Genomic DNA, 20,434 nt, shown 5'->3' on the forward strand with positions numbered 1-20,434 from the left:
CTATAATCTGATGATATGCATGGCATAATTTTAATTCCTTTGCCTTTACTTAATTAAGCATATTCTATGTGCTAGAATATGTTGTCTGTTTTGGAGAATGTCCGATGTACACCTGAGAAGAATGCATATTCTCATGTGGGGTGGAATACTCTGTAGACATCTAAGTCCATTTGTTTAAAAGTTTGGTTCAGTTCTAATATTTCATTGTTGGTTTTTTGTCCAAATGGCCTGTCTTTTTGGGACAGTGGGGTACTGAGATCTCCCAATACAGTTGTATTAGTGCTTATTTGATTTTTCATCCCCATTAATATTTGTCTTATATTGTTGGGTCCACTGGTATTTGTTGCACATTTGTTTTTTGGTTATTTTTGCGGTACCAGGAATCAAACTCAGGACCTTGCACTTGCCAGGCAGGTGCTTATGCTACTGAGCTGTATCTGTGGCCTCTACATACATGTTTATGATTATTATTTCTTCCTCTTGCATTGTTTCCTTTACAAGGATATAATGACCTTTTTTGTCTCTTAATCTGTCTTGGCTGGAAATTAATTTTGTCTATGAATAGAATACCTATTCCTGCTTGTTTCTGGGTTGCTGTTGCATAGACTATTGTTTTCTACCCTTTGATTTTCAGTTCATAAATTTCTGTTTGAAATAAATGTTTCTTGTATGTAACATATTGTTGGATATTGCTTCTTGATCCATTCTTCCAGTGTGTGTCTTTTGATTGGTCATTTGAAACTATTAATATTGATAGTTATAACTGAAATGTATTATTCTTGTCATATACTTTCCGGTTTTTGGATCACTCTTTTTTCTCTTCCCTTTGTTTAAATGTTTGCCTTGCCTAAGAATAGATTTCTTCTATTGGAGTTCATGGAGTTGTAGTCCTTGTCATCTCCTTCTAGATGAAAACATTTTGGAATGCCAGTTTGGTGATCATAAATTTCCTCAGGTATTCTTTGTCATGGAAGTATCTTATTTGTCCATCAGTTTTGAAAGATAGTTTTGAAGGATACATCAGTGGGTTGGAAGTTGTTATCCTTTATTGCTTGAAATTTTTCGCATTATTGAGGGGGTGGTTATTTATTGGATAGAGGGTCTCACTACATAGTTCAGACTTGTCATTCTCCTGTCTCAGTCTCCCCAGCACTAGGATTACAGATGTGCATCACCATGCCAGGTTTTGGAACCAGCATGGTGTGCTGGGGTTCCAGGGCTGGCATGGCATGTGGTACCAGGGATCTAACTTGCCAAGCAGGTGCTTAGACTGCTGAGCTATCTCCCCAGCCCCCAAATTCTTCACTCTTAGTTCTCCTGGACTTAAGAGTTTGTGCAGAGAAGTCAGCTGTCACTCTGATGGGCTTTCCTTTGTAAATGATTTGTTTCTTTTTCCCTAACACCTTTTAATGTTCTATTTTTGTGTTGAATTTGTGGAATCTTGACTATGATATGCCCGTAGATTTTTTTTTCCATCATGCCTAATTGGAGTTCTGTATACCTCACTTAGCACTATGTCAATTTCATTTTCCCTACCAGGGAAGTCTTTTGCCATGACATCTGTGAATAATAACTTTTTATATTACTTGTTCTGTTTCCCGTTTTTTCATTGACTCCAACCTTAAGTTATTCTTTGCATCATCTAGCAGCTTCTAGGTTGATTTCTCATGGTACCTTGATATTTTTAAGAAGTCTTTTCATGATCCTTTCAAATGTGTCTTCATCTGAAATTTTGTCCTCACATTGGCTGATTCTGCTGCAGATATTTTCAATGGAATTTTTATTCTCCTGGATACCTGCTTGAATCTGTCATATGGATTCCATTTCTTTCTTATGCTGAGCATTTATGGCTTCCATCATTTTCTTAAGCTTCTGTATTTTTTAATCTATCTTCTTTAGAGTCACTAAACATGGTTTTCATTGTGGGCAGTATCTCAGCAATTATCTGAAAAGTTTCTGATTCGACTTTTTTTTAGAGCCTCATTCAAGTGTTTTGTCATCTGCTTCAGAGAGGCCGGGTAGGTGGCTTTTGGATTGTCTCACCTTATTGCCCCTTAGGTTTGCCTTTGGTGAACTGGATATCTGTAATTGCATCTTGTTTACATGTCTTCTCATTTTGTATTTTGTTTTTTCTTTTTTCTTTAGTTTAATTCCTATTTGATGCTTGTAAATTGCCTATGATGAAGTTGTTTTGTTGCTAGCATTTAGAACCTTTAAGAAATGATTGGGGGCTGCGGAGATGGCTTAGTAGAATAAGTGCTTTCTTGGCAAGCACAAGGGTCTGAGTTCAATCCCCAGTTCTACAAAAAAAAAAAAAAAAAAAGAAAGAAAGAAAAAAAGAAATGACTACTTCTCTGAGGTGTCTTCCGTGTGTGTGTGTGTGTGTCTGTGTGTGTGTGTGTCTATGTGTGTGTGTGTGTGTGTTGAGTCTGTTGCAAGATGCTACCTCCTTAATTTGTTGGGAACGAGAAGCTGCTTGGCCCAGCCCCTGGTTCTTTGGCACTCTGCCATAGTATTTTGTATGATCCTTAGTCACTCTCGGTTTTGGAGTATCGAGAACAGTCTGTTAGAGCAGTCACTTTTTACTAAAGTGGTACCATCAGCAATAACAATAGCATCAAATACAGCCTAGCAAACTGAGGTAACCATTAATTTGCCACCTTTAACCCTATGAACTAGATTTCTAGTCATATAATAATATGTAAAATAAACCTGAAAATTTTATATGCATTATGTCAGTCTTTAGTATGTCAGTTTTACCCTCAGGGGTTAGAAGTAAGGTTCAAGGATAAAGAGGGATCATGTTAACTTTGAGAAACTGATGCAGAAGACTGGAGATAGAAGAAAGGAATAAAAGTAAGTACAGAACAACCACGAAGAGACTAGAAACCATGGTCACACTCATTTAAACAAGGTCAAACAAGGGGGAAAATTTTTTTAAAAAACACAGCAACAAAAAACAGTGAGAGAGAGAGAGAGAGAGAGAGAGAGAGAGAGAGAGAGAGAGAGAGAGAGATCTACTTCTAGGGCTGTCTCTGCTATTACTGGTGGGCAGTGTGTGGAAAGAGTCTAGATTTTTTTTTTTTTTTTTTATCCCAGTGAGTCAGCAGTAACTTTATGGTAAGTAGTGGATAAGCTCAGCAAGCCTGCACCTTTATTTCCCCTGCAGTTCAGTCTGTATTCTGGCTGTGAAAGCTGAGACTAAACCCACTCAATAAGCACACCTTCTGCAATGGACCTGAACCTGGCTGAGTGCTGCAACATGGAGCCACAGCCACTCTGAATTCTGAGCTGAGCCAGCTCCTCTTCAAGATGGCTCCTGGTGAATTGTTCTCTCCTGTGGAATGACTGAGCCCTCAGCACTCACCCCCATAAAGGACAAGTGCAGTCCTTTATGTCCACTGCTCCCCTCCACTGCTGTCTCTCCACCAAGGCAGTCACCGTGTGTCTGCAGCTTTGAATTGCTCTTCTCACATAGTGAGTCCTGACTTGGGGAAAAGGCTCTGTGGGCTAACCTCCTCCTCTTCTTTGTAATTTCTCTCTTTACTCCACCATGTGATTCAATTCTCACTTCACATCCTTTCTGGGCCAGGGAACCCACTCCCCTCCTTGTCTTCCTCACATTGCTATATTCCAGCATCTGGATGGCAACTCTCAGAGAGGCTCTTTCTCTGCTGCTCACCACTCTGCCATCATGTTGCCCCTCCCCATTTTCTTATTTTAAAATTACTTACAAACTAATAAACATTCATTATTGGGTGTATATAAATTCAAAAATAAGATATTTTAAAAATACAATAGCAAAATTACTAGCACAGAACACTATACTGAGATTCTTATACCTACAGAGTGACATTCCTTAAAGTCCAACTGTGATAAATTGAAGATACACAGTCAACCTATATACTCTATAAGCCCACCATGAAAAGAGGCATATCTGACAAGCTGACAAGAGACATAAAATGGAAACAAACACAAAAATAAAATCCAAAACAAGACAGCAAAGAGAAAACAAGGGATGGGATGTAACAGCCAACAGCAATATGGTAGATTTAAGTTGAGGTACACTAGCAGGGCCTATTGCTATACTCTGGGAAGCTGAGCCAAGACAGTAATAAGTTTAAAACTGTCTCAAAATAAGAAAAAAAGATCTAGGAATGTCAGTGTGAAGGCCTAGGAGCTCAATCCTTAGCAATGCAATAGATAAATGCAGATAAATATAACTATTAATAATTAAATACAGTTGGTCTAAACAAGTGAAAACAGGTAAAACAAAAAGCCACCAAGACCCTGTTATGTAATGCTTATTTAAAAAATATATTGTATTTGTAAAGCCTCACATACATTAACAGGCATGGGATAACCAGGTAGTTGGCACACACCTGTAATTCTAGCACTTAGAAGCTCGAGGATTGATATTCGAGTCTTGCTTGGGTAGCTTAGTGAAAAAACATAAAGCAACCAGAAATGAATCTCAGTGGTAGGCGTGAACCTCGATACTGGGAAGAGACTAGAAGAGCAAATCCCATTCCAAAAAAAGAATGGATAAACACATTAAATCATACAAAGTATATTCTTAAAAAATTGCCAGGGAAAAGGTTATTTCATAATAGAGGGATTAATTCTTCAAGAGATCATAATATTTCTATTCATCTAATGTAGAGCTTCAAATACATGAAGCAGAAGGCAACAACTAAAAAGGGAAATAGATAAGCCCACAATGCCTCCTTTCACAATAACTAGTAGAATAAGTAGGCAGAAAAATCAGTAAGTTTATGTGGTATGATTGAAACATGTAAATATTTAAATTTTTCAAAAATGTATTAGAGTAGAAGACATTTTACCATTAACTGCCCTCAAAATACTCTCCTTCACTTTAAACACACTTGTCCCATCATTCTTGCCATTTTGTGAGGCAGTTGTGGTGGTTCTCTTTTGTGTCTTAAATTTTGTGTTGATGTGGCTGCCCCGATGTCCTGAATCTATTCAACACAGTCTGCTTTTGTGGTCATGTATCTCTGGGGAAGAGCCGGAAGTTTCAGTGCCAGATCTGGTAAATAAGATGGACTAGGACACACTGCAATGTGTCACAAGTGTACCTTTCTGTTGGATGGCACTCAGCAGCAACATTTAGTGTATTTTTTATCAGACCTCATAAAAATACAAAAGAGGACTTCTAGGATGGTACTCTCCTATCACCTTGTACCCTCAATGAAATAAAAGGGAGAGAAGGTGGAAGGTGGCATTCTGTTTCAGTGGGCACAACTTCTGTAGCTGTAATCACCTTTGGATGTCACACTCCAGGTTGTCAGCCTTTCAATGCAGATCTGTACCAGTGACTCCAGTGCCTCTGCACAGAACTCCCAGGCCTTCAGTCTCCAACTAGCACTGACCCTTGATGCCTCTTGTTCTGCTGTGGCTTCCAGCTTAGGTGGAGCAACTCCTGGATCCCCCAGTTCTCTAGGGCACGCCTGGCCATTGTGGGCTCTTACTTCTGATCTTGTAAGCCTAAATATATGTAGTATATATAATCCCTCTAGCAAACCCTAACCCAATACAACGTAGGAGATATGAACAATAGCATCAACTAGCTCCACCCATTTGACATTTACAGTGCCTCCCATCCCAATCAGCAAAATGGACACTCTCAGGACACATGGATATTTACCAATAATGTTCATCTGCTTGGCCACGAAATAAATGTTAATAATGTTAGTGGGATTTAACTGGAAGGAAAGTGAATTTAAAAACCTGTAACATGGAAAACTGAAATGAATGACAATAGCACAAAGGGCAGGAAGGGGGAAAACCGTGACATTGTTCTAAGGTTGTCACACTTCATAAAGTGGTGTGACTATTTCAAGATAGAGTCCATAGTCAGCTGGCTCCACGGTGGGTGGTGTGAGACAAGTCCCCTCTGTTCCTTACGTTGTGTCCAGTCTGCCAGGATTGGGGCAGTGCCAGTCCAGTCAGTGGACTGATGCAGCAGCCACCATCTTTAACCCCAGCACCCTTTACCCCAACATTGCACTGTGAATCAATCACACACTCTAGATTCAGCGACTTCTGAAGAAGCCCTATGACCTGACTGCATGAGGCTCTGGGGGGACATCTAGATGTAAACTAGAACATATTATTTTGTATTTGTTTCCTCCATTTGTTTTGATAGCTATTTATTTATTTATTTTAAGCACTGAATCTGGAAGTATGACCACTTCCATCTATTCACCTCCTGAAAGATATCTTATTTTGCTTCCAAATTTGGACAAGAGTAAAGCTCGCAAAGCTAGTGGTACAGTGGGGCACACCTCTAAACCCGGAACTCTGGGAGAGTGAGGCAGAGGATAACCATGTTTGAGGTCAGGCTGGGCAACTTAGTGAAATCTTGTCACAGAAAAAAAAGGAGGGCCAGCCAGATAGTTCAGCTGACTAAAGCACCTGCTTAGAGCACAAGGACCAGGGTTCGATCCCCTGCACCACAAGCTGCCTGCCTGAACCCTGGGGCATGCTGAAACAGTGACTGAGATTGGGTGTGGTGGCGTGCACCTGTAATCCCAGCACTTGGGAGGCTGAAAACAGGAGAATCACTACGAGTCTGATCTATGTAGTGAGACCCTATAGGCCCTGTACTTACAAATACATTTAAAAAAGGAAAACAAAAAGAACTAGAGCTGGAGCTCAGTGACAGAGTCCTTGCCTAATATGTGTGAAGTTCTGGGTTTTATCTTAAATACAAATAATAATATAAAATTTTTTTTCTGTGCAGGTTGTTATGTGGACATTTTCAGCTCATTTGGGCATTAGGGTAAATACCTAAAAAGCATGACTGCTGGATATGGGAAGAATATGTTTAGTTTGTATGGAAACAGCATCTCTCTTCCAAAGTGGTACCATGTTCTCACCAGCAATGCACATGAGCTTCTATTGCTCCACATCCAGCCTTCAGTGTCTTAAGCGTCTGGATTTTGGCAATGCTAATGCTATAGTGATAACTTATAGCTGTTTTAGTTTGTACTTTCCTATGACCTGTGACAGAGAATATTTTCATGTACTTAGGGGTCACATGTGTGTCTTTGATGGGGTGAGTGTTCAAGTCTTTGGCTCATTTTAAAAATCAGGTCATTTTCTTGTATGTTTTTAGAGTTCGTTCTTTATTTTGAATTTTTCCAAGTATTTTATTTTTGTATTTTTTTTTAGGAAAGGTTCTACAGGGTGTTCAGGGTCTCACTACTAGATTGGACTCCATAGTGATTCTACTGTTTACAGCCTCCCAAGTGCTGGGATTATAGACACGCACCATCAGGCCTAGCCTCAATCGCTGTCTCAGCATGCCCTGAGGGCGAGGCCAGCATGGCAGGGTCAGGGGTTCGGTGCCCGCTTGCAGGCACTTCAATCTGCTGAGATATTTGGCCTGCCCTTCCAAGTATTTTATTTCTGTGCTTTGTGTTGTTGTTCTCTTGTGTATCTTTCACAGAACATAAATTTTTAATTTCAGGGAAGTTCAGTTTATCAATTCTTTCATGAATCGTATTTCTGATGTCAGATCTAAAAAGTCATTATTGAACAAGATTTTCTTAGAAGTTGTCTTCTTGGAGTTTTATAGTTTTTAAGTTTTACATGTAGGTCTTACATCTATTGAGATAATTTTCATGATGTAAGGCCTGTCTCGATCCATTTTTTGGCATGTGAATGGCAGCTGTTCCACAACCACTTGTTAAAAATACTACTTTCTCATTGTATTAGTGTACTGTCCTTGTCCTTTTGTCCAAAGTCAGATGACTGTACTTATGTTGGTCTATTTCTAGGCTCTGTATTTTGTTCTATGGATATACTTTTTTTTTTTTTTTTTCTTTTTGCAGTACCGGGGATTGAACTCAGGACCCTGTGCTTGCCAGGCAAGCACTTATTCTACTGAGCTATCTCCCTGGACCCTATTTCTTAACAAAAAGTTAACCATACTGTTTTGATTACTGTAGCTTTATACTAAATGTTTCAGCCTGCTAGCACTAGTATTCAGACTTCATCCTTATCTTTCAATAGTGAATTGTTTGAGTCTTCTACCTCTTATAAACTTTAGAGTCACCATTGGGGTGTGTAGCTCAGGGTAGAACCCTTGCCCAGTATATGTAAAGACCTGGGATCAATCCCTAGTATAGCAAAAAAGGAAAAATAAGAATCCATGAAGTAACTTGTGGGGATTTTGTTTTACTTTAGATTAAATTCAAAAGAACTGAATTTGACAATTCATAATATCAAGTCTTCCCATTCATGAATATATAATCTTTCAATTTACTAATTTGATTTTTTTAAATCAGGTTTGTAGTAGTCCTCATATAGGTCTTGCATATATTTTGCTAAATTGGTATTATTTAATTCTGGGGAGTAATATAAATGGCACTGTGTTTTTTAAATCAAATTATACCTGTGCGTTTCTAGTACTAGTGACTTATTTTTTCACAAAACATGTCTATAGTAGTATTGAGTAGAAAGAGCTGTCACATGCAATTGTAATATATATATATGTAATATATTTGGTTGTTACAGGGATTACTTGTAGTGATCCTCCTGCTTTCAGTCTCCCCAGCACTGGCATTACAGGCCTGTGCCACTACGCCCAAACTCAGGCCTGTAATCCCAGTGCTCAGCCCACCCTCAGGGCAGGGCCGGCACAGCATGTGGTGCCAAGGATCAAACTGCTGTCCCTTCACTTGCCTAAGCAGGCACTTTAGTCTGTTATCTCACCAGCCCTGCATGCAGTTGTTTAAAGTTGTTCATCTTTCCTGTCTACATTGCAAAAACAATGATTTGTTTTTGTGAACTTCGCATTATAACACATTCTTTTGCCATAGGGCTTCAGAAAAAATAGGAGAAACCCCACAGCTCTTCATGTATTTCTTTTTAAAACAAGTTGAACCATTTTAAACACAGCCTGTACTCGTTTTCTTAAAAAGCTGTCACCTGTGTAACCCATAGCCAGCAAGGCACGGTGAGATCCTCTCATGTTCCCTGCGGGAGCCCCTGAGCCAGGCCTGGAACTGAGATTCGTTTCTGTTTTGCCAGGCCCTGACCTCACAGGGGCCACCTCTAGTCTTCCTCAAGCAGAGGCCACGGGTCTGAACCCGGTGCCCAGCTGCAGCTGGCATGACAGAGCCTCAGAGCTGTTCTGAAATGACTGAAGCACTCCCCCTCCGCAGCCCATCTTTTTCCTAGTGATAGGGAGCTGGGGATATAGGGTCAGGGCCCAAGGATTACCACTTGCATAGTGAACTTGATAAATGTTTACAAGATTTTTTTTTTTTTTTTAAGTGCTAGGCATGGTAGTGCATGCCTGTTGCCCCAGAACACTGGGAGGCTAAGGCAAGAAGTTTCAAATTTTGAGCCTTGACTGGGCAGTTTTGTGATATTGCAAAACCCTGTCTCAGGAATGGGCTGAGCTGGCCACACACAAAAAAAGAAACAGGGAAAAACTGATTCTGTGTAAAGGTTCTAAAAGGAATTTTTGTTTTTTCTTTCTTTCAGTAATACTGGGGATTGAATCCAGGGTCTTCATAGGGAGCTACAGCCCTGGGCTTTTCAATTTATTTTATTTATTTATTTATTTTTTTGAGACAGGGTCTTGCTATACAGCTCAGGCTGGCCTTGAGCTCATTTTGTAGCCAGTAAGGATCCAATGGTCTCCAGTGATTCATTGTACCCAGGGAGAAATGGTGGCAGGAATGAAGAAAAGATAAACAAGAAGAGCGAGGTCAGCTGGTGGCCCATCTCCCTGGTTGTCAAGATAACCCCCAGTACACCAGTAGGGGTGTTTATACCTTTGCAAAGTTAGTATCATGTGACACGAGATTGCCTAGTGACTGATAGCTGACAGTAACCAGGCAAAATGCTTATCTCAGGATTTAGGTAGCTCGACTGCTTTAGGCCCTGAGGCCTAGTCCTGCAATCACATTTGATCCATTTCCAGCTTCCATGGCTTCTAACACTGGCTGGTCTGGAACTTGAAAGAATCCTCCTGCCACAGCTTCCATCACACAATATGTGCTGGGATTACAGGTGTGCACCACCACACCCATCTTCTTAAAATAAATTTAGAACACAAAATGGCAAAATTAGTCTCCTTCCTCAAGAGTACCCTTCAGATGAATGTGGTACTGGAGTTTCTATGGCCAGCCACTGTGACAGACATTATTGTGACAAGTGTTGTCTGACTTACTGCTTCAACAAACCAGAAGACAAGTAATTATCAGTTAATAAAACTTCAGCTAACCAAAAAAAAAAAAAAAAAAGTCTAACTCACTAAATTGCCTGGGCTGGGGCTGAATTTAAGACCCTCTGACCTCCTCCCAGTGCTAGGATTACAATCCCAGTTCCTCTTAACTCAGAAAACAACACTTAATGTTAAGATGTGAATTAGCATTTTTAATAAGCCTGTATTTATAGTTACTTTTTAAAATGAATTTAGGACAGGGTCTACAAGGTGTACAGGGTCTCTTACATAGATTGGACTCAGTGATTCTCCTGTTTTCAGCCTCCCAAGTGCTGGGATTACGGGCGTGTGCCACCATGCCCAGTCTCAATCCTGTCTCAGCATGCCCTGGGGCAGGGCTAGCACAGCTCACCCCAGCTGCTGCACTCTAAGCAGGTGTCTTAGTCCACTGAGCTATCTGGCTTGCCCTACAGTTACATTTTTTGATCCTTTTGCTTTTATTCATCTTTATGTCCTTAAAAAGGGCATGGCTGTAATCCCAGCACATACTGTGTGATGGAGGCTGTGGCAAGAGGATTCTTTCAAGTTCCAGACCAGCCAGTGTTAGAAGCCATGGAACATTCTATTTCTTTTTATTTATCTTTATGTCATTCTATTTCTTTTGCATTAGTAGTGTTCTTAAACACTCTTGCAATGGTTGTGGTTTTTTGTGGTATTGGGGATCAAACCAAAAGGCACTCTATCACTGAGTGACACCCTAGCCTTTTTGAGACAAAGTCACTAAATTGCCCAGGCTGAGCTCAAACTTGTGATCTTGGTGCCTCAGCTTCCCAAACTGCTGAGATTACAAGCATGTACCACTATGCCCAGCGAAGTCATTATTTCTAATATAGTAATGCCTTGCTTCTTGACACTTCTGTCCACGAACAATTCACCTGGCAAAATTTTTGATTTGGCAAAATTTTGTTTCTGTTCACAAACTCTGTGTTTGGGTGGCCAACATGACTGTAGCAATCTTCCCACATGGACACGGATGGGCCATCTTCCCCAGAACTGTGTGACCAGTTAAGTTTCTGTAATGCTGTACAATAGTACCACAAGTGGGACAAACAACAAAATCTAGTTCAAAAGTATTTTGTGAAATGAGGATGAATGTTAAAGCTGCATTTTGAAACTGTGGTTTAATCCAATTTATTAAAAAGTGACAGCCAATAAGGACAAGGAACAACTTGCATCCTGGAACTCGTTACTTTTCTTCAAATAGCCAGCCACTGACATACCAAGCTTTCTTTCTTTTCTGTTAAAGATAGGGTTTTGCTATGGTTGCAGGCAGCCAAATTAGATAGAAATGTTATAGACAGCCAGACAGGGCCAGGCCCTTGAAGGAGACAGCACAGAAGACAAGATACCTTACAACTTGTGGGAGGGACCAATGCTCCTGCTGTGAGCCAGACCTAAAGACCAAAGATTAAACAAATGCTAACCTCTCTAAAGATTAGCATCCAGGATTGATCCACACCCTGAGGAAGCCCGGAAGAGTCATTATCGGATGGCTACCAGATAAGGTCCTGTTTTACATTCATGCCTGCTTGCTATGCTTGCTTGCTGCTTGCTTGCTACGTGACTCGCTTCCCCATTTAGTCCTGGGCTTAATCAATTTTACCTGAGCAATGGTGCTTGTAATCCCATTGGTTGACCATAGTTTTGTCCCACCCCACATCCACCTAGGTGAGTTCCTTTTCTCCACCTTAGCCCTGCATGGTTTCACACTATAAAAGTCCCTGGAAGAGACAGCTTCCAGGGGCTGGGGAGATGGCTCAGTGGAATAAGCGCTTCCCTGGCAAGTGCAAGGGTCTGAGTTCAATCCCCTGTTCCGCCAAAAAAAAAAAAAAAAAGAGAGAGACAGCTTCCTGGGGACAACCTGCTTGAGCCACCCTCCTGTCCCTCTCTTGGACAGGAGCTTTCTTTCCCTCAATAAATATATTCTGCTCATAACCTCTGTTTGTTCCCAAAATTCATTCTTTGGTTTTAGAGAACACGAACTCGTGAAGGTCAGGTTGGGAGATCATTTTTCCCTATGTCATTTGGAGGTTCCCTGTGTCATTTGGAGGTCACCCACCTGAGATCAGTTTTTCTCCCTGTATCACTATGTTGCCCAGTCTAGCCTTGAACTCCTAGCTGGGAGAGATCCTTCTTGCCTCAGTGTCCTGAGTGGCTGGGCCTGTGGGTATGCCCCGTTGTACCTGGCAGTAACAGGCTCTTGATATACTACATGTGTGTACAATTCACTTGGAAGGATTGTAAATGCTATACTGCTATCTACCTAATATTTTGATTATTCTGAACATTTCATATAAGGAGAATCACACAATATGTGCCCTTATGTTTCTGGCTTCACTTACAACGTGCTCAAGGTTCGTCAGTGTTTTGTGTTCGCAGTACTCTATTCCCTTGGCTAAAAATATTCCAGGATGTACACTTTCGTTTATCCACGCATCATCTGATAGCTAGGCAAGCACTCCACTACATTTTAAAGACCTGCCAACCTATTTCCCAAAGTGACTGGACCACTTGACGGTCCTGTCAGCAGTGTCTGAGAGTTCAGCTCTGTCATGTCAGCCAGCCCAAGGAAGTGGCACCTCACTCTGGCTTGATTTATGCTTCTCTAATGATTAATGATGTTAAGCATCTTTTCACATGCTCATTTGCCATGTGTGTATCTTCCTTGAAGCATGGATATCCAGATTCTGTGCCCATTTTTAATTGGGCTATTTGTCTTTATTGAGTTCCAAGAGTTCTACATATTTTAGCTATCAGACTTAATAGATATATGATTTTCAAGTATTTTCTCATTCTGTGCTTTTCATTTTTTTCCTGGTGTCCTATGAGGCCCCCAAATTTTCATTTATAAGTTTTTCTTCTTTTGTTGCTTTTTAGAGAAAACATTGCTAAAGCAAGATGATTTATTGCTTTCTTCCTTTTATACTTTTAGCTCTTAAAACATGTAAGTGTATGACCCATTTTGAATTAAATTTTGCAGATGGTGTTGACATGGGGCCCAATTTCATTCTTTAGGATGTGGCTATCCTATTATTCTAGTGTTATCTGTTGAAAAGACTATTCTTTTTTCATTGAATTGTCTTGGCACCTCCGTCAAAAACTAACTGACCATAAGTGTAGGGTTTATTTCTGTTGGCAATCTGGCTTCCGTACATTTCCATGAATTTTAGGGTCAGTTTGGCAATCTATACAAAGCAGTCAGCTGAGATTCTGACAAGAATTGCATGAATCTGCCAGTCAGCCTGGGGAGTACTGCTTTCTTACCAGCATAATTTTTCCATCCTATTATCCTGGTTTATCTTTCCATTATTTTAGGGCTTTAAAATTTCCTCCCAATGATACAACTTTCATTGTTAAACTTACTCCTATGTATTCTTTCTAATACTATTATGAACAGAATCATATTGATTTTGTTTATTGCCAGTGTACACAATTTATTTCTGTATAGTGATTTTGTGTCCTATAACTTTTTTACATGTATCAGTAGCTTTACCCCATGCACTTTACTATAACATACAGAACAGCTCAAGTTACTTAATCATGTAAAGTGCTTTTCAATAACATCAATTTCATTTTGGGTTTTTGTTCTGGATACAGGGTCTTATGGTGTAGGTCAGCCTGGCCTCAAACTCATGGTGATTTTCCTGCCTGAGCCTCCCAAGTGCTGGGATTATAGGTGTGCACCTTGCCCAGCCTTTAACTTCATTGTGATAATCCCATTCTAATCTAAATTACTTGAACTAAATCACTGCTTTTAACCCAAAATTACCCATCAGAACTTTGCGACTCTAGATCAAACTCAAAACGTTACTTTTCCCAGAATGAAATTGCTCTGTTTTTACTTACTTTTTGAAATAACATTTATTGAATTTGCTGCTCTATAATGCTGACAGATTTATATTTTTTGTATGTATGTGTGTTTTCAATACAAGGTCTTTCTATATAGTTCAGACTGGCCTTGAACTCACTATGTAGCCCAATCTGGCCTTGAGCATTCAGCGATCCCCTGCCTCAGTCTCCCAAGTGCTGCAGTTATAGGTGTGCACCACCACACCTGACTAGATTTTTTTTTCCTTTTTTTTTTTTTTTTTCTGGCTAGATTTATAATTTATGTAATAACTAAAAATAGGAAATTATAACTATGTCACACATTTCACTTTTATACTCAGAGCTCTGTTCAAATACCATAAACAACCAATCTGGGTTCATTTTTATAGGTAAGGAATAGCATGTGTAGAGTGTCTTTTTCCTTCTATGAATGGGAAACATGTGCACCTGATACATGACTGTACAAATACTGGCTGGAAATCCTCTTTAATTACATGCCACTTCCCAGATTATTATTGGCTGTCTCTCTTACTCACCAGATCAAATGAATTTTGGGGTGATTTTTTTAAAAAGTCAATTTTCTGACGTAAGTATCTTTTATGAGTATTAAGCACATATTTTCTTTGCACTTATGTCAAGGAGAAAAGACAGTACTGGAGGAAAAGTTCTCTATCCCTTCCTCCCCCAATGACAAAGCTTTTACAATGAACTGGAGAAAGAAGAAAACAGCAAGTTAAAACACTTAACAGAGACTTGACATTTATTGTGCAATTTTTATCCCCAACAGAACATGTAGCATTCTAGAGGTATATGAGGTAATAAAATCAATACTCCAATTAGAACACCTGAAATAATTGGCTCTAGTAACAAATGTCTCTTATAATTAAAAATATTGAATGTTTAAAAAACTCTTATAACATTTTAAGTTCCTAAAAGAAATATGCCTAACACTTAAAAAACAACTTACTTTTCTATATAAATTGTTCACAAAATTTTTTTTGCTATTCTATATTACACTATGCATTTATAGTTTTATTAACATCTCCCTAGTGGGTATGAACTCTACACAGTACAATCAAATAGAAATTATTCATAGAGAACCCACAAGACTCCCACAATAAAAATACTAGGATCAATGGATCTGTCACAGTTTCTCCACAAGTGTTCGTCATAGAAAAGAGAGTAAAGGCAAATTGGCCCCAGTGTTAGGCTGCTACATGGAGTTCCAGAGAAGACAGACACAAAGGTGAGGCCTAAACTGGGCAGGGTCACGCTGCATCTTGAAGATTCATGAGCCATTTCTGACAGGCCTTGTTCCCAAGCACAAGCCAGGCCCCTCGTGACCTCGGCAAGCTCTTGAACTTAAAGCCAAAGAGATATTAAAGCCAAAACTGCACAAAATAATCAACAGATAACTGTATTTTCCTGAAAAAAAAAATCTTCACAATTGTCACAGTGACATCATGTAAGAAAGCCCTCTTCCAAACCAGACACATCAACTCCAAGGCTACAAAAATGACAAATGTAAGAAGGAACAGGACACTGCTGATGCCCAGTGCCATTCACTAATTTCAGGTTTTTTTCTTTTACAATTCTATACTGGGTGACTATAGAACAAATGTGAATAAACTAGTGGTTTTAATTTCCCCACTTTAAAAAAAGTTTTCAGGTCTTCATCACAGAATCTTACATAGGTCAAGCCTTATTAGAAACCCGGCAGTTCCAGAGCACTCACACTCTGCTCTTGTTCCAGAATCAATACACTTTAGAAATAATTTTTAGTAACAGAGATACTAACTTCTCCTCAATGGCACTATAACAAAAAACCGACTTCAAAGGGCTGGTAGTCCTTGTGAACTATGCTGTGACTGTAGGAAAACTGAACTGGTCATTCTTCCTAAGCCCCAAGTGGCTTGAGTTTAGTATCCTTGTAAGTTTTCTTATCCATTAAAGGGCAGCAGTAACAGTAACAGCCTCCTAGGGCAGCTGTGAGGATTCAAAGGAAGATCCAGGCAAGCACTTATCAAAGCAAATGGCACATAAATGCTTCCTACTTACATTCACTAGTTACCTGTAGTTAACCACTACTGCAGTGAGCAGTGTTCAGTGGCCCAAGTCACTTTCCAATGTGGCCAAGACACAAAGGGCCACCGCACTAGTGTGACTGTTCTGAGAATGGACAAGGTTTTGAATTAGTCTTACTAGCAGACCTGTTTTCACTGCAATTTGGAGAATTGTGATTCAGTAAAAATACAGCCCACACATGAGCCAGCCAGTTATAAAGAAAACTAATGTGGTCACCATTTCTGCAAAGATCTGTTGACTTAAATGCTTCTAACCATCAAACCAAAGGTTATCAGATGAGAGAAAACTGGCCTCCTCACTGTTTCCTGCAACATATTCTATTATGTTGTATAAAAATTACATCAGCTAAGATTTAAAATTTACACTTAGAAGTAATGAGCGGGTGTTAGTTTTGCCCTTCATGTTGTCTGATGTCAATTCTTCACTCTCCTCTAAACAACATGAGAGAACCAATGCCACACTGGATGACAGTGCAAGAAACTGCCATCAGCAGGGCGACGTTTTCCTTCCTTTCCAAGTGAAGCAGTTATTTTTATACAGAACTTACAGGACTGAAAGAAGCCATCACTCTGTTTACAAAAATCCATCATAATGATACACACTGCTGTTTAGACACATTTACATTAGAGTTCCGAGTTGAGCATTCTCTTTGACATGTTTTGCCAAGCGTTTGGCAAGTGTTGCCACATGAAACATACACCAGCAAGACTTGCACCATATGTGCAAAAATCATTTTCTATTACATTCAGCAAATCCACATAGTAGAGCTGTCAAAAATTAGCACAGATCTGTACCACAAAATGACATAATAATGAAAAGTTATGCATTTAGGTCTCTTCTAAAAATGAACTCATTTAAGATGAAATTTTTCAAAAAATAATTTGTGTCTATGACTCTACGGAGGTAGTCAATGGGTATTAGGGTTAGTCTAGAACAGGTGGTGAATGACAAAAGTCCCAATAATGACAGTGCACATCTGCTGTCCTGAGCACAGTGCACGCTTCACCTTGACATGATGCTCCATCCGCTGAGGACAGCAGGGAGGTACTGGTGGCTAAAGGTGGCAAGCAAACCCAGGAACCTTGGACATGCACATTTCCAGGCTGCATTATTGTCTGGATTTTGTGTAAATTTCTGGAATGGGAACTAAACTTTAAAAAATTTTACCTGACAGTTAACATTAGTTCACGTCAATGTAGTAGCTGGGTCAAATAAAAGATTGTAATGATTTTTAACTCCTTATAAACTTAATGAAAATCAATGACCTAGAATATAAAATCACCCACTTACACTACATCTGTGAAGTAGTCCCAGGCATCTCTTGATTCCTCTACCAAAAGAAATGACAGCAATTTCCTGCACTCTAGTATGAACCCCTATAGTCTCAGTGAAGCTTTATGAAACACAAATGGTGACAGTAGCCTACTGCCAGGATGGACTGACGAACACCACAAAAGCAAAGCCCAGGTTGAAGGGCTGGAGGAAAACACTTTCAAACAGAAATGGAGCTACTAATGGAAACGTTTACAGTTTTCTTTGAAAGCATTCATACTAAAGGTAGACCATGAGATCTGAACGATGCACTGTCAAAAAAGTTAAGAAATGTGACTTTGCTTACTGCTAGCAGAATAATGTCCCCTTCCAGGCATGACCTGCAACGTTTTAATTTGAAAAACACAGGACATGACACACATACTGCCACTTTGCATAGGCATGGATGACTGTGACAGCCGAGACTCTGGACACCACCTACTCACTGACCAAAGCACTGCTCTAACCTCTGTGGTCAGCCCACCCCTCCCAGGCCTTGTGACCTTTGCCTCCGACCAATGAGTGACCACAGCTGCAGCCTGAGCTACTCTAATTCAATCCAGTTTACACCAATGCTATATTGACTCAAGGACAATTCTCAAAGTGAACATAAGACTACATTTCTTGTCACGAAAGCAATGTACCCAACTGCTACACAGACAGGGAAAAGCAAATCAAGAGAACCATCATCTTCAATCTGAAAACAGGTAATGGAAAGACTGAGACGAAAAGAGCATTGATGATGTCCTATCTTTAGCAGTCAGCTTTTTATTGTTCTTTTTTTGTTTTGTTTTGCTTTTCTGAGACAGGATCTCACTGTATATGTCAGGCTGGCTTTCAATTTACATCAGTAGCCCAGGCTGGCTTCAAACTTGTAGCAATCCTCGTGCCTCAGCCTCCTGAGTACTGGGAATACAGCTGTGCACCATCATGCCTGGCTAGTGGTGAGCTTTTTACCTTGTCACCAAAGACAAAGACAAAAAAACCAAACCACCCAAATGTCCTTTGTAAGCTCTGATTCAAAAGCCAGGTGACTATCAAGAAGTCAGTAATCTAAGCTTAAAGAGGAAGCACAAACAGCAGCACGGATGTGCGCTAAGGAAAGCAGACAGCAGGTATCTGAGCTATGCTTCACCACAGCCTTAGGGATATAAGCCCTGGGTCAGAGGGAGTGCTAGGGAGATACAGCAGTTACGCAAACAAGGACAAGTACAAAGGAGCACCTCGCAAGGCTCTGGACCTGGCTGCAGGGTGCTCAGTGAGTCATCCCATGGGCCGTGCTTTGCATATATGCAAACAGAAAGCCAGCTCATACTTCCACCTTCTACAATTTGTGCCACAGGGAAGTAATTTGCCTGGAGTGGGAGCATGTGAGGGAGAAGCTGATGTCCCTGGAGCAAAGCGTGTGCACAAGCCCACTTGAGAGGCCTCGGCAAGTAGGGAGGCTCTCGGCTATTCATGGTGTGGTGCAGCCATGTCACATGTAAGGCTGTGCAGCACGAGTGCACAGGCGTGCTTGTCCCCATCAGTGAAGATCAGTGTGATACTGAATTTCACGATGATGCTCAGATGTGAAGAAATGTGCAGAGCCCTCAGACTTAAAGGAAAACAAAGCTAGAGTTACTTAACAGGCAACAAAATATTGCTGCTAGAGAAAACAATGTACTCAACTATAAGGATAACTAATGCCCAGGGTAAAAAAAGAAAAGGTAAAATGAAGACACATGAGGCCGTGGTGATGCTTTCCTTCTACCCAAAACGTCACGTCATTCGACAATCTCACAGTTCCCAGACTTTTACAAGCACATCAAGGAATTATCTTCTTTGGATAGCCAGAGACATTAATCTCACCCGCTGACATCACACTTGCCTTGTTAATCCTTTCTTTTACTTCTAAACCTTAGTTCATTTGCCCAAAACAGGACTCGAATGCAATTTTGCTGTACCTGTTACAAATGTGACAAATGACTTATCTTCATACTCATTAAACTTATCAACAGATGAAAGCCCACAATCATTAAAGAGGCACCAGAAGGACCTGCTTTGGGACGGCACATACTTTGGACACTTGCCAATTATTGGACACAAGGCTAATTTATAGTTTCACTTTCACAAAAAAAGGTTTAAAAATGTACTTTTTAAATGGATGCTCATAAATTTGAATTTCCATCAGTTTTCTTGTTGTGTTTGTAGATGACAATAGCCCTCAAGAGACGCTGCCAACTTAGCTGTCTGGACAATAAAGAACGCAGTAATCCAAACTAGTTTGGAACAGGGAGTCTCCCCTCGCATCCCTCATGAATGATGATTCCAGGACCTCCGCAGCATTAGCCAACCGGGAAAGGCTCCAAAGGCCGCACTATTTCACACCACAGCTCAACAGGTTAAAAAGGAGAAGTGGATAAAAGCAGAACAGTGTGAACTGAGCCAAAGCCTGGCTTTCAAGAGAATACTGTGGCAAAGGAGGCAACGCACACACACACACACACACACATGGTTGGGAGCAGACTTCATCAATGACAAAAATCAATAGAAGTTTCCTACAGATTCTAAAGATCAACTCAACACAGAAGGACCTTCAAATCACAGAGAAATTACGACAAACCACTGCGTAACTGTCAGAATGGCCTTGAAAATGTGTCTCTGACTCCAGGTCAAGGTAGCACATGCCGTCAGCCACACCACGGATCTGGTGGGCAGTACACCAAACAACTAAGTTACAGAAATTCTCACTGTTCACCGCATTACTTTGGCATTGTATCGACAAAGCCTACGTGAAGGCTATGGAAACGGCAGATCTATGAATGTATAAAGTCAAGCATTTGAAAATGGTTTTGGATCTTTGGATGTTTTTTTAACTAAAACATACAATTACTATTTGTAAACTCCAGTGAGCACATAGCCTTTGTGAATACCAAGGTGGAAGTTTTCTTTGTAAAACAACAC

The sequence above is a fragment of the Octodon degus genome, unplaced genomic scaffold (genome assembly GCF_000260255.1).
Source record: "Octodon degus isolate 3935 unplaced genomic scaffold, OctDeg1.0 scaffold00158, whole genome shotgun sequence".
Lineage (NCBI taxonomy): Eukaryota > Metazoa > Chordata > Mammalia > Rodentia > Octodontidae > Octodon > Octodon degus.